The 13,279-nt window shown below is 34.5% G+C and overlaps 1 protein-coding gene across 1 annotated transcript in view; it reads left to right on the plus strand.

The window, feature by feature from the left end:
* The first annotated feature begins 12,521 nt into the window (after positions 1-12,521).
* epb41a (erythrocyte membrane protein band 4.1a) overlaps positions 12,522-13,279 on the plus strand; it is a 68,852-nt gene continuing 68,094 nt past the window's right edge. Inside the window, 1 exon segment of the mRNA XM_058752952.1 lies at positions 12,522-12,665. The gene's annotated coding sequence lies outside the window, so the exon portion shown is untranslated.

The raw sequence follows: 13,279 nt of genomic DNA on the forward strand, positions 1-13,279 counted from the left end.
TTTTCCAATAAAGAAATTATATTTTTATATATATTCTGTGGATTATTGATTTTTAAAGTCACTTAATATGGCAACAATATAAGGCAACTGCACATTTAATATGATTAATACACAATATTAATAGAGTTACAGGTCTACAGAGGTAAAAGTGCTCTACCCAAAATACACGATAAGCTCACAATGAAAATATTCTTTCCTATGTTCTTTGCTGTTATATAAAAAAAGTAACCTTAACGTATGTTAAAATAATTGTAGTTAAAACGAATAGTTGGAAATTATATTTAATATAAATATTTATACAGTTGATTTTAATTGTGTTACTAATGTTTTCACCAAAATAATAAAATCAGAAATTTGTTTTCGTAATACATTCTGAAGTCTAGCCTACATTAAGAAGAATTAGCAGGAATTGTAATCATTATACTGTCTATATTTCATTCTGCATCTATATGAAGTGTTTAAAAAACTATATTAAGAAGCAACAATCCTAACCAAGAAAACTTCATTTTTTATTGAAAGCTTTACATTGGATCAAGTAAAGCCTAAAAATTAAATGTAATGCCTAAAGAATTTAGAAATGGTGGAAATACTGGCAGAACGTTTTCTGTGTAGAAACAGAGAGAGACGTCGCTTAATTTATATTTCTGGCAGAGTATCAGGATGCTCTGCTGCAGTTGTTGTGTTATTGAGGTTGGCTCACAGGCAGGTGGCTTGTTCAGATAGTCTGTTTCTATCTCCAGCTGAGACAGTGGCCGACGTAACAACATTAATTTACACTCGTCCATCTTTTTAATTAAAATAAAAAATAAAAAATCTTGGTTACATTGAGACACGACAGAAGTGAATGAGGCCAGTTTGGCCAAAAGATCACTCATTGTTTCAAAAGTATAGCCACACTAAACACACTAAAATTAATTTTTGGTAATTAACATAATGCTACAAAGAGCTCAACTTGTGCTGAATGCAGAATATTCCTTATAGTTTACCCAACAATTTTAATTCTGTCATCATTTACTCACCTTTATGTTAATATAAACCCATAAAACTTAAGCTGGATGTGCATTGCAATGTTTATATACGAATAAAAGGCTAAATTGAATCCCTTGATCATGTATGTAATTTGATTCATATCATTACCTTTACAATGTTATTTCTGGTACTATTTGAAGCTTTACATTTTTGGCCCTTCCAAGATGTAAATGTGTTTGTGAACAGTGAATGGGTGCCGTCAGACTGGAAGTTCAAACAGCTGATAAAAATCCAGTGATCCACACGACTCCAGTCCATCGTTAACGTGTTGTTAAAGTGAAAATCTGTGTGTTCAGTAGAAACAAATCCATTATGTTTAACCTTCAAAATACGAGTAATCCATAATAACACTTTCCCTCAGGAAAAATAAAAAAGTTTTGGATTTAGGATTGTTTTGGCTTGAGCTTGACAGTGCTTGATCTGTGCATATTTCTCTCCTGATTCAGACAAGACGACTTTTTCCACTAGAGAAAGCAATATTTTAGAGGACTCGTATTTTAGCCGAAAGTAACAGTAAAGTAAAAGTAAAAAAACAAAAACTTAATTATAGATTTGTTTACAAACAAGCAGCTTTTGACTTACTTACATTACTTTTGGATTACTGTGTGGTTTTGACTCTTTTTCTGACGGTACCCATTCACTGGATCCATAGATGAGCAAGTGATATAGGGCTTTTGGTTGAACTATTCCTTTAACTGACACTAATTCCATAATGCAAACGCCAATGTCTTTTGAATGAATAAAGGCTTCAGTTTCATTAAGCAAAATATATTTTCCTTCTTTCTTTTGATACTATATGGGCAAGGTTTTGTGAAAGTAGCCCTATACAGATCCCTTATGAAGTAGGGTTAAAAGTCGGCACTAACTCAGCTGGGTGTTGAAACTACAACCAGTTTCCAGATCTTTTACAACCACATCACCCACACAGCAGCAGAAAGGGAATCGTGATTTGAACATTAGGGCGAATCATCAGAGAAGAGCTGTGACGCTCGCCTACGAAAGAGCTCAGCGTCGACAAAAAACGTACTATTGTAGACTACTGGAAAACCACGGGGATAAAGGACAGCGCCTTTTCTTCGCCTCAGGTAAACACTTACCTTTTCAGGGTTCTCCGTTTAGCCGGCCGGTCAGAATAGTGAACGTAAATATCCCTGACTAGTAGCGTTATTTCGCGTAGCTACGGCAGCGGAGCGACTGCTTATTACTGAGGTGTAACGTGCGATGCTGACTGACAGATAATGTTGCTATAGTTACAGCAGTGACCGTTAAAAACGGTTCGCGCTGTCAGCTGGATCAGCGCGTGCATTTGACCGATCCAAATAAAAACACTTTAAAGACATTTCCAGCTGGATTTATTATGAAATCAGATAGAGATGACCATTCTGCTCGCGTTAGCACGGTTATATTATTGCGTTATTCTGTCGTTTCGATGCGGTGCTGAATTGCCGTTGTCATTTTATGATGTTATTTCGCAATGTCCGACCATTTCGATTAGTTTCAGTCGTGTAATGCAGATTTGAAACATATGGGTCTGTTTCTATCCGTGTCAGCAGCTGTGAGTTATGTAATGCATATAGGCTGTGCATTATTATGGTGTTATTTATCTTACTGCAGAGAAATGAGTCTCGCGCTCATCTCCCCCTCACTTAAATGTGTGGATGTAAACATGTGTTCGAGGGGAAAAGAAGAGCAGTTTAACGCAAATGAGCAGTATTTAGATTGATTTTGGTTTTACAGCTGTTTTTAGACATTTGTGTGCGAGTACAAACTCATGTGTTCATGGTGGAAATCAATGACTGAAGCATCCAAGTGTTCAGTATTCTTACATGACCTTGAGGACTCCCTGATTGTAGGGAAAATATGTCTCCTTAATGGTGTAAGCAGATGTGCAGAAACCATCACTTTGGCTCACCCACCCCTGAAAAAACCCTGGAAATGCAATGTTTTATGAAACACATGCACCATACAACAACTTTTCAAACTCCATTAGAAGCATGTTACCTCACAGAGTAGGGAAAACAGGGAAAAGGGGAGAAGAAGCATGAACTAAATGCATTATTAATGACCAGAGAGTTTTTGCTTTGCATGTGTTACAGCATAGCAAACAGCTCAGTTTCAGTAAAACAGATATAACTCACCAAGAAACAACACATATGATATGCTGGGTTCATTCAGAGGGATGGACGTATAGTCAGGTTATGAACATGTTATGTAATGTATTAGAGTGCAGGTGCATTAGGGTCTGGGCATACGCTAGCCTGTAGGTTTATTATGTTCAAAGTAGAAATTGTAGGGGAAATGTAGTTATTAAAGATAGATGCTCAGGTGGGCATTGTTTTATGAAGAGCAGAGTGGTATGTCGGGTGATTTTTAGTGAGATTTCAAAGTGTTGCAACTGTGCTTTAGTGTTTTTGATGTGTTGTCTTCATGCTGCTTTGCTGATGCGCTCAGTATGGGATTTGAGCATTGTTATTTATGAGTCCAATAATAGCTGTGTGGTCTGCATATCAGAAGATTTTATTGAGCTGTGATGGGATGTGAAGTGGTTCGTCTAGAGAGGAAACAGCAGAGATGAATGTTAAGTTCTTAAAGCTGAATGCTGATTGTCATATTCACTGTTGTTCAGGGTTTGAGACTGTAATATACAGCTATTTTTTTTTTGTCTGATATTTTACGCAGTCTGCCATTTTTAGTAGTTCAGCAGATAATTCTGTGTATGGATTTATAGGATTAATGTATTAATGTTTCTGTGACAGTTTCTGGTTCTTTGAAAGAGTTTTTGGAATAGATTAGAATAGAGTTTCAATGTCATTATGTTAGACCAATAGGATTTTATTTAACAAAATTAATCATTATCTAAATCATGTAAATAATTAAAATAAAAGATATGCTGCTTTTTTGTTTAATGATGAAAAATCTGTCATAATTTGTCTGTCTGACTTTTTTTTCCTCCTGACAAAATAAGATTTTTTATGACTTATATTGTATGAAAATTAAAAAAGCAAAAAAACAGACATTTAAATTTCTTCGGTAACACTTTACAATAAGGTGTCATTTGTTAACATTAGTTAATGTATTAACTAACATGAACAAACAATGAACAATGCATTTATTACAGTGTTTATTCATCTTTGTTAACGTTAGTTAATAAAAATACAATCGTTCATTGTTAGTTCACGTTAGTTCACAGTGCATTAACTAATGTTAACAAACACAACTTGTGATTTTAATAATGCATTAGTAAATGCTGAAAATAGCATTAAGATGAATAATCTTAGGATGCTGTAGTAGTATTGTTCATTCTTAGTTCATGTTAACTAATGTTGTTAACTACTGTTAACTAATGAACCTTATTGTAAAGTGTTACCATTTCTACTTTTCAGAAAGCCATACAGATGTAGAATTACATGAGGGTGAATGAACTATGCATCATTTTTATTTAAGGATGAACTAGTACACCTGTGATTAAAAATCACTGACATGTTTTGGTGATCAGCATTAAATCACCATCTGAATCAGCATTTGAGTGTTTTAAGTGTGATAGAATATACTTGCAAACTTGTTTTAACGTTTTCAAAGCGTTAATAGCATGTTATTTACAATTAAATGAAAAAAAATGCTTCATAGTTTACATTTATGTTCAGTGCAATTAGTTGAAACTTGAACTTTAGTTGAGGAGTAATATTTTTTTCCACTTAAGTAGGACTTAAGTTCATCTTTATGTAATTTCATAATTATTCTGTTGTCATTGGAATATGATTAAAGTGTACTGCTGAATTTACTGACAAGTATTTATGATGAACTAAATTACTCTTTAATGTCATTTCTACTAAAACTTGTACATCATGTATTTAAATAGTATATGTAATTACACATTTGTAATGATGAAGTTGCAGTTTAATAGTAAAACCTTTAAAAAGTAAAACCTTGACATTATTTCAAAGTACATTTTAAAAAGTCTATAAGCATGTTAAGAAACATAGTCATGGAAGTGAACTCTTTAAATACACTTAAGTGGCCTTTTATTTTGTTAATAAGTTCAGAAAAAAAAAATGCACTTTTAAGATTCAAAGTATTCTACAAGTGCTCATTCAACTAAGCACACTTCATTTTCACAAGTGTTATCAGCCCTGGCTCTGCACTGATGCTTTCACTGATATGTTATATAATACTTTAAGCAGTATTGCAGACTATTGCACTTTTGTCAGCACTCACAAGTGTCAGAAAGTGGATACAAACTCATCCTTGTTTGTTTGGAATGAGGTTAAAAAAATATTCCATTTATGTACATATTAAGCTCTATTGGCATGCTGTGGCAATTACCACATAAAATAAAAACACAATTCGCATTTGAAAGTGTTTAGCAGTATTATCCATATAACAAAAGCATAGAGTGACAGGTAGCTGTTAGGCTCCAAAAAGTATGAAAAGCAACATAAAATGATCATGGAATAGTCCATGTGTTTTGTGTACTATAATGAAAGTCCTCTGAAGAGCCATACAATAGCTTTGTGTGAGGAGCAGAGTTAAAGATGAGTCATTTTTCTCGAAAAACCTTCGACCTGGTATCCATACCGTCCTCTTGTGACCAAGTCATGTTCTTCATTATCTTTTGGAAATGTAATTCAGGGGAGCAAGAAAGGCTGTGGAGAAGAGCAGCATCGGGATAATGAAACACGAGACACCTGTCTTCAGCTTAATGGGAGTTTGGTTTCATTCTGGGCAACATTAAATATTGAACATTACTAGTGAGTGATAAGAGCAAGAGAAAGTATTTATAGAGAGCTAGCTCATATTCACTCGCTCTTTTCTGTCTCCTATTTTTTCAGTTTGCTGAGGTAGAAAGAACTGTCAAAGTTGACTGGGTTTAAAGTAGCACTGGGAAGGAAACATAAAAGTCCCTCTTACATTCTTCTCTTTAGTGTGATTGACCACACTTTAAATTGGCTCACGCCTTTGTAATGGTTTAGTGCAGTGATGCTCAGATGCAACAAACTTCTATAAGAGAGCCTCAAGATGACTTCACCCAAGAGGAATAGTTCACACAAAAATGAAAATATATGTAGATGTAGAGGAGTTTTTTTTTTTCCTCATGAGAACAGATTTGGAGAAATGTATTATTCCATCACTTGCTCACCAATGGATCCTCTGCAGTGAATGGGTGCCGTCAGAATGAGATTCCAAACAGCCGATACAAATATCACTGTAATGGAGTCCACGAGATGTGAGGCAAGCGGATCCAATTGCAAGGTTTTATTATGAAACATGGTAAAAACACAGGCAGGGTCAAATAACAGCAAACGAGTATGGCATGGACATGGCACAAGAGTAATCCGAGGGCAAGCGTGGGATGGCTCCGTAGAGTAGCTATCGCTAGACAAGTGATATACGCTAGACAATACTCGGCGATCTGAACAGATCTGAGTGGGTATTAAATAGAGTGTGTAATAGCTCTCAGGTGAGCGTGTGATTGGTGACAACTGTGTGATCAGTGCATTCAGCTGTGTCAGTGCAATGGATGATGGGAACTGTAGTCCGGAGTGACATGTAACTGTGTAGTCTGTGTGGTGTGAGAGTCAATATGATGGAAGAGCGACTTCTGATGGCGGATTCGTAACAATTACAATCATCCACAAGTAATCCACACCACTCCAGTCCATCAGATAATGACTTGTGAAGTGAAAAGCTGCATGTTTGTAAGAAACAAACATATAAATAAATAAATAAAGACATTTTTTAACTTTAAACCGTCGCTTATAGATAAAATATGAGTCCATAATCCATAATAACGCTTCCTCTGGTGAAAAAGTCCATCTCTTGTTGTCCTCTCACATCAAAATCCACCCACATATTTGTTTAGTGTTTGATCTGTGCAGATTTCTCTCCTGATTCAGATGAGACGACTATTCCACTATAGAGAAAAGTATTGTTATGGATAGATGACTCTATTTTAACAACGAATTGAAGTTAAAACAATTTTTATGATGAATTTGTTTCATACAAATATTTGTTTATTATTTTTAGCAGCTGTTTAAACGCTCATTGAATTCCTTATTTTAAAAGTGCGATTTCTAGACATAGGAAAGTCAATTAATAAAGTCAATTAATAAAATATTAAAGCTCCATGGGTATTTTTTTATGATAAATATACTAGTTATGCCAAACTCAAAATATGTTATGGTGTATGAATTGTGAGTAAAATTATTTTGGAAAATCATAATAGTAAATCAATAATGACTGGAATTAATGCTTTTTCATACAAAAGTAAACAAAAATGTATTTGAAATCAAACTTAATATTTTAATAATTTTTACCAAAAATGCAGGCCGAATATTATTATTATTATTATTTATTTTATATTTATATTTATTTTTGGAATGAGTTGACATGTCAATTTTTACTAAGTGGCAGATAAATAATGATAATAATAATAATAACATGAACTAAGTATGCTTTTTTTATGTTAGGCTATATCGGTTTTCAAATGTATTTCTGATATGTTTTCTCTACCTCTCTTTTTTCTGTTTCACAACTGAACTGGGTCATCCTTCATTGGCTGCTGATATCGTTGGAAATGGTCCGGTGTGATTTGTGGTGAGTCTGTCATTTTACTTCTAATCTTTATATTGAGATCTGCAAAACTCAGCAGAACAAAAACCAGTCTTTCATTGCTGCATGTTACAGTAGGCTTCCGTCATTGAACTCACATTTTGTTTAATGCAGTGAGGTACAGTATCAGTCTTCCCTGCGCTAAATACAGAGTGTGTAAAGCAGCATGAAAGAAGAAATGTATGCTCTCTTCTGCACCGATTTCATCATTTTTGGCTGTTAAGAGTAAGATTTGGTTAAGAAAATCCTAAAATTGTTTTTAAAACAGTGATTCAGAAAGTACGAATATCAGATGGAATCAGATCAGTGTATCTGTGCTGTCAGAGATGAGGCCTGAAACACAAAACCTCAGGCTGAGGAAGAGACACTTCACTATAAAAGCCTTTCACAGGGTTCAGACACTGACAGATGCTGGGAAACGGGAACAATTGATAGATAAACAGAGTTCAAAGAGATCTTTTACAAAACCCTGCTTAGGAAACAGCTTCCAGAAATTAATTTATATTTAAATGAAATTGATTTAAGGCTTTTAAGATTAAATTACTGTAAATACTGCCCACTTTCAATGATTCAGCATTTACATGTTTTCTTCAGAGCGTTAGTGACATGGTAAATCAGTATATTAAATACACTCGAGGCCTTATTTTACAAGTGAATAAGTTAATCGGGGTGTTAGGAAGCCGTGGTATTTGAATGTTCGCCAATACCCATAGTTGTTATTTTTTACTGACATTATAAAATTTATTTTAATTAAATAATAATAACTTTCGCCATCATTTATCATTTATCCAAATGCTAAATCAAAGGCAAGTTCCTTCAAGACCACAGCAATAAAGGCTACAGCAGACCCAAACCAAAACTGAAACAATTCATTTTAAGAACTAAATGGGAACAAAAATAGATAAAATAGCCTACTGATTTTATTTCAGCCTTCATTTCAAACAGTAATCAGTTTTTTTTATTATTTTTTTATTTAGCACATTTAACACCAGCTTAATTCTAGCCTCTCTCTTCACAATTTATACCATTTTAATGCGAGAACTTAATAATTGTATAGCCTAGTAGTTTTATGCTCATTAAAACACATATCGAACACTTTGTTTCATTTTCTTAGGAATGCATAGAATAGCGTTTTTTCTCATGCAGGATATGAGACCTTGCATCCTCATATGAGGACATTATATTTCAGTGAATTTCTCTGAGACTATACATGCCACAGTTTTAAGTCTGGATGTCCTGTACAGAGCACATTCAGGGCTTCTCAGAGATACCAAATGATTGGATGTTTCACTCCCTTTCCTTGGTCTTTAAAAATGGCTGACATTAATTTAGTGATCAAATGTAACACTCTTATGGAAATATGATAATATTTTGTAATTATCATTTAAATCTGACTCATTTTTAAACTGTTTGCCCTAAATCAACATCTCAGGAAAATGTTATGGGGTTTCAAATCAATATATGACTTTCTGTTACGAAACAGGACATTGATTTTATACATGTCCTTAGCTGAGGACACCGGGACTAAAAGCATGTTTATTACGCATGTTGGGAGACACAACAAATGAATAGGGAAATAAATTAGATTTCAATCTGAACTTGACAATTATTACTTCTTTTTTCATTACGTTGCCCCAAAAACACATTAATATGCAAATTAGATACAATTTATAGATAACCTGTTTAAGCCTGTAAAACCCGCTTATGGCCATTTTACACACATTCTGCATAAAGAAAAATGGTGTATTAAATCATTCTCTTATATCTTTCATAGCATCTTTATACATGAAACCTGAAACCTAAAAATGTATTGGTGATTAAAAAAAATAAAAAATCAATTGTTTTTGCCTATGCATGTTCATTCATGTCTTTTTATTTTATTATTATTATTATTTTATTTTTAGTCCCGGTGTCCTCTACCGAGGACATAGCATAACATGAATAAAAATATATATTTTTTCAAAATTGTTATTTTTCAAAAAAATGTCTTATGCTCTAAACAATGTAATGACATGAAAAAATACTAAATTCACAAAACTTTTATTTTTTTTATTTATTTTTAATTTTTTCCGGGTCTCAGGATATCATACTTTATTTGCTTCATTTTGTGACCCAGAGAATAAAAGGACCACATATTAGCAGTCATGTGCTTCTACACGCTGTCAGCAGATGTCAGCAGAGAGTCAGATGAGGAAAAATGGAGGAACAGGTGGCCACTGGCTTGAGCTCTGGATTAACAACATGCCAAACACCAAACAAACAAAAAAATATTCATCCCAGGAGGAAACAGTGAAACTCAAAAACACCCAGAGGAAGAGAGCAAGTACAGTGGTTTTCATCATATCAGTCTTTTTTAACAACAACAAAAAAAAGTATATGTAATCAAAACAAAACAAAAAAAATAAATAAATAACTTTTATTTTGGATGCGATTAATCATATATTAATATATATATATATATATATATATATATATATATATATAATTAAAATGTGGCCTTTAATAAATAAAATGTTTGTATGTATGTATTAAATGTATTTTATTTTATTTTGCCCAGCTGTTAAACTGTATATTCAGTTATTGTCTTACTGTTATATCTTGCCTCATTGAGTGGCAACAAAAATAGCATTACATTAATATGTTTCTTGTCATTTTCTTCTTATTTCTACTTACACTGCCAGTTAATAATCCGTAGTAATAATTTTTGTAATGTTTTTTTAAATAAGCAATTTTCAGCATCGTTACTCCAGTCTTTAGTGTCACATGATCCTTCAGAAATCATTCTAATATTCTGATTTGCTGCTCAAGAAACATTTCTGATTATTATCATTGCTGATCAATGTTGTCAATGTTGCTGCTGCATCAAACTTAAAAAAAAAAAGGAAATTCATACTTTTATTCAACAAGAACAGACTGAATTGCTCAAAATTGACGGTAACGACATTTATAATTACATAAGAGCTCTATTTCAAACAAATGTTGTTCATTGAATTTTCATTTATTAAGCAGCTGTTTTGATAATATAATTGAGCACCAATAATAAATGATCAGCAAATCAGCACATTAGAATGATTTCTGAAGGATCACGTGACACTGAAGACTGTGTATTTGAACTGATTTCTTTCTTTATTTTGATCAAATAAATGCAGCCTTGTTGAGCATAATAGACTTTTCTTGAAAAACAACAACAAAATCTGTATTATTCCAGCTTCTGACAGACCATGCATGCAGTTTATCTTCATTACTATATGTAGAGGTCATGCTTTGACTGAAGTCTCTAGACATCCTGTGATGCTCAGAAATGGGTTGCGTTTGAAACACAGCCAGTGTACTGCTGACGATTTTTGACTGCACTAACGATCTCTGGCCCATATTAGTGTGCGCGCGTCTGACGTGACATTATTCATCCTCCGATGGCCTGTCAGGTTAGAGGTATTTGACTAATGATGGGGTGCTTGACAGAGCAGTAATTAGGGCTTTGTTGCCCAGCTGGTGCCACTACCACAGATGTTAATGGAGAAGATGCGGGGGAGGAGATGCAGAAGGTTCTGGAAGGACGGGGCGGGGTGGGGTGGGACTGTCTCCCTCTGTCGCGCCCATCTCTGGGGACTGTGACTGTCTGGTTGGTGCTGTCATTTTGTTTTAGCAGATGGATGGCAAAACACCTGCCCTTTAAATTAGTGAAGGGAAGGGCCAATTCTCCTGACGCAGGAAACCACAGGAGATCAGAATGTGACAGACAGAGATCCATATACTATTAATTATCAATCAAACCAGCCTCTTATAAAAGATACAGTTGTGTTTTTTTTAAAAAGGACAAAGCTTTATGACGTCCCTCGAGGTCCTCTCAGGTTATAAAACCATTAATATTTTAAGTTTTAAGTGATTTTTTTCTTTACTCATAAAAATAAAAGTTCCAAAAGTGGGTTTTCTCCTGTTTTTGGATCCCTAAAGAACCTTTTAGTGAACCGTTCTAAAAAGAACTATTTTTTTTATTTCTTAGTGTGAAGAACATATTAATATTCTAAAAAACGTATTCTAAAAATTCCAAAGGTTCTTCATGGAAGCATCAATGCCACTAAAGAACCTTTATTTTTAAGACTGTTTGCCGAATGCTTAGAATTTACTTCCACACCAAAACAAATAAAAGTGCACATGCACTTTCTGTTTGTGCAGTCGCTTGGGCGGCACCATCATGCATTATTTACTAGTAGTGATGGATGATGGAGTATTTTGAGGGCAGAGGGAACACACCCAACCCTCCAGTCATAATTATTGTGTGGTTTGACAAAACGCTGAGATTTACTACAATCCAATGGAGACATTAGATGTCCATTAATGGCAGGAGACACCTCATAACTGAACCTGAATTATGCAGTTTATATCCGAGATTTGTGGCGATAATTACATTTTTTTTTCTTTAAAAGAAATGGTAATAAAATAAAACGGACACAAAGAATACAAAAATAAAATAAATAAAATTGAATAAATTTTTTTCCACTAGCAGAACAAGTTCACAAAAGCAGCAAAACCTTTATCGGATGTTACTGAGATGAAATGATGAAATGAATTCTGATAACACTTTCCCCCTGAAAACCTTTTGTTTTATTTAGGGGACAGGCAGCTGTGTAAAAAGCTGATGAAAAGGTGTTCAGTCAGTTATACCTATTCTGGAAACAAAGTAGCATCTGAAACGAAACAGTTACAAAACGAATCCGGTTGATCCCGTTTCTAAGTCTCCTTGGTTACGATGCTGCTACAGCCTTAGCGCAGGCACCGAAGCTGAGTGATCTCGCGTCTGATTGGCTCATTCCTACCTCTGCTCGTCTCCCATTGGTCGCCTTTCCAAATACGCCTGGCTCATTGCATAGCTAGCCCCCCCTTTTTTACTAGAATCTAAACACCGTTTTAAAATAGCTTGGATAATTTTGTACATGGGTTTGCTTGTTGTGTGAAATCTGTGGGAAAGCGGTTTGTGGAGATCTTGTAGTGGATTATTTCTCCTCGTTGATGAATTAAAGGGAAAGGTAAGAGGGCAATCTTGCTGCTGGATTATGTATTGTGTGATGCTCGCGAGGACGGGAATCTGTTGACATTTTTTTTTTTTTTTTTCACATTCGGCGCCATTTTCAGACATTCATTCACTTGCACCTGCTCATCCATTATGACCCTCAATATCAACGCTTTTTGATGGACAGCTGTCAAAAAACTACAAAAGCCTTTAAGTTCTAGTCGTTTGGCGAGCTCTCTGATTTATTGTGTTGTTTCGGTGCTCTGTGCGCACCTCACATGGATGTGATAGTTAATAACACTCAGCACAGGCTACTGTTTTCATACTTAAGCGCTTTGATTTAAAATATCACTATTTAGTCGCGAAATGTATCATTTCTGTGCAGTTTTATGTCCGCTGGGTCGTGTCGTGGGAAATTGTCCCGTGAGGCTGTGAGAGAATAAAGCGCATGTTTACTTCAGACAGGTGTATTTACTATAAACAATGTTGCATTGCTATTTCAGTGATTATTACTAAAGCTTGATGTGCGTAATACGGTTGTAACTCGGTTTAATAGGGGTAGATAATTAGATCTAACATCAAATTAAAAGGCGCTCAAGTTAGCTATCTATCTTTATCTTTCTTTCTTTG

Source organism: Onychostoma macrolepis, chromosome 19, assembly GCF_012432095.1.
Source record: "Onychostoma macrolepis isolate SWU-2019 chromosome 19, ASM1243209v1, whole genome shotgun sequence".
NCBI lineage: Eukaryota > Metazoa > Chordata > Actinopteri > Cypriniformes > Cyprinidae > Onychostoma > Onychostoma macrolepis.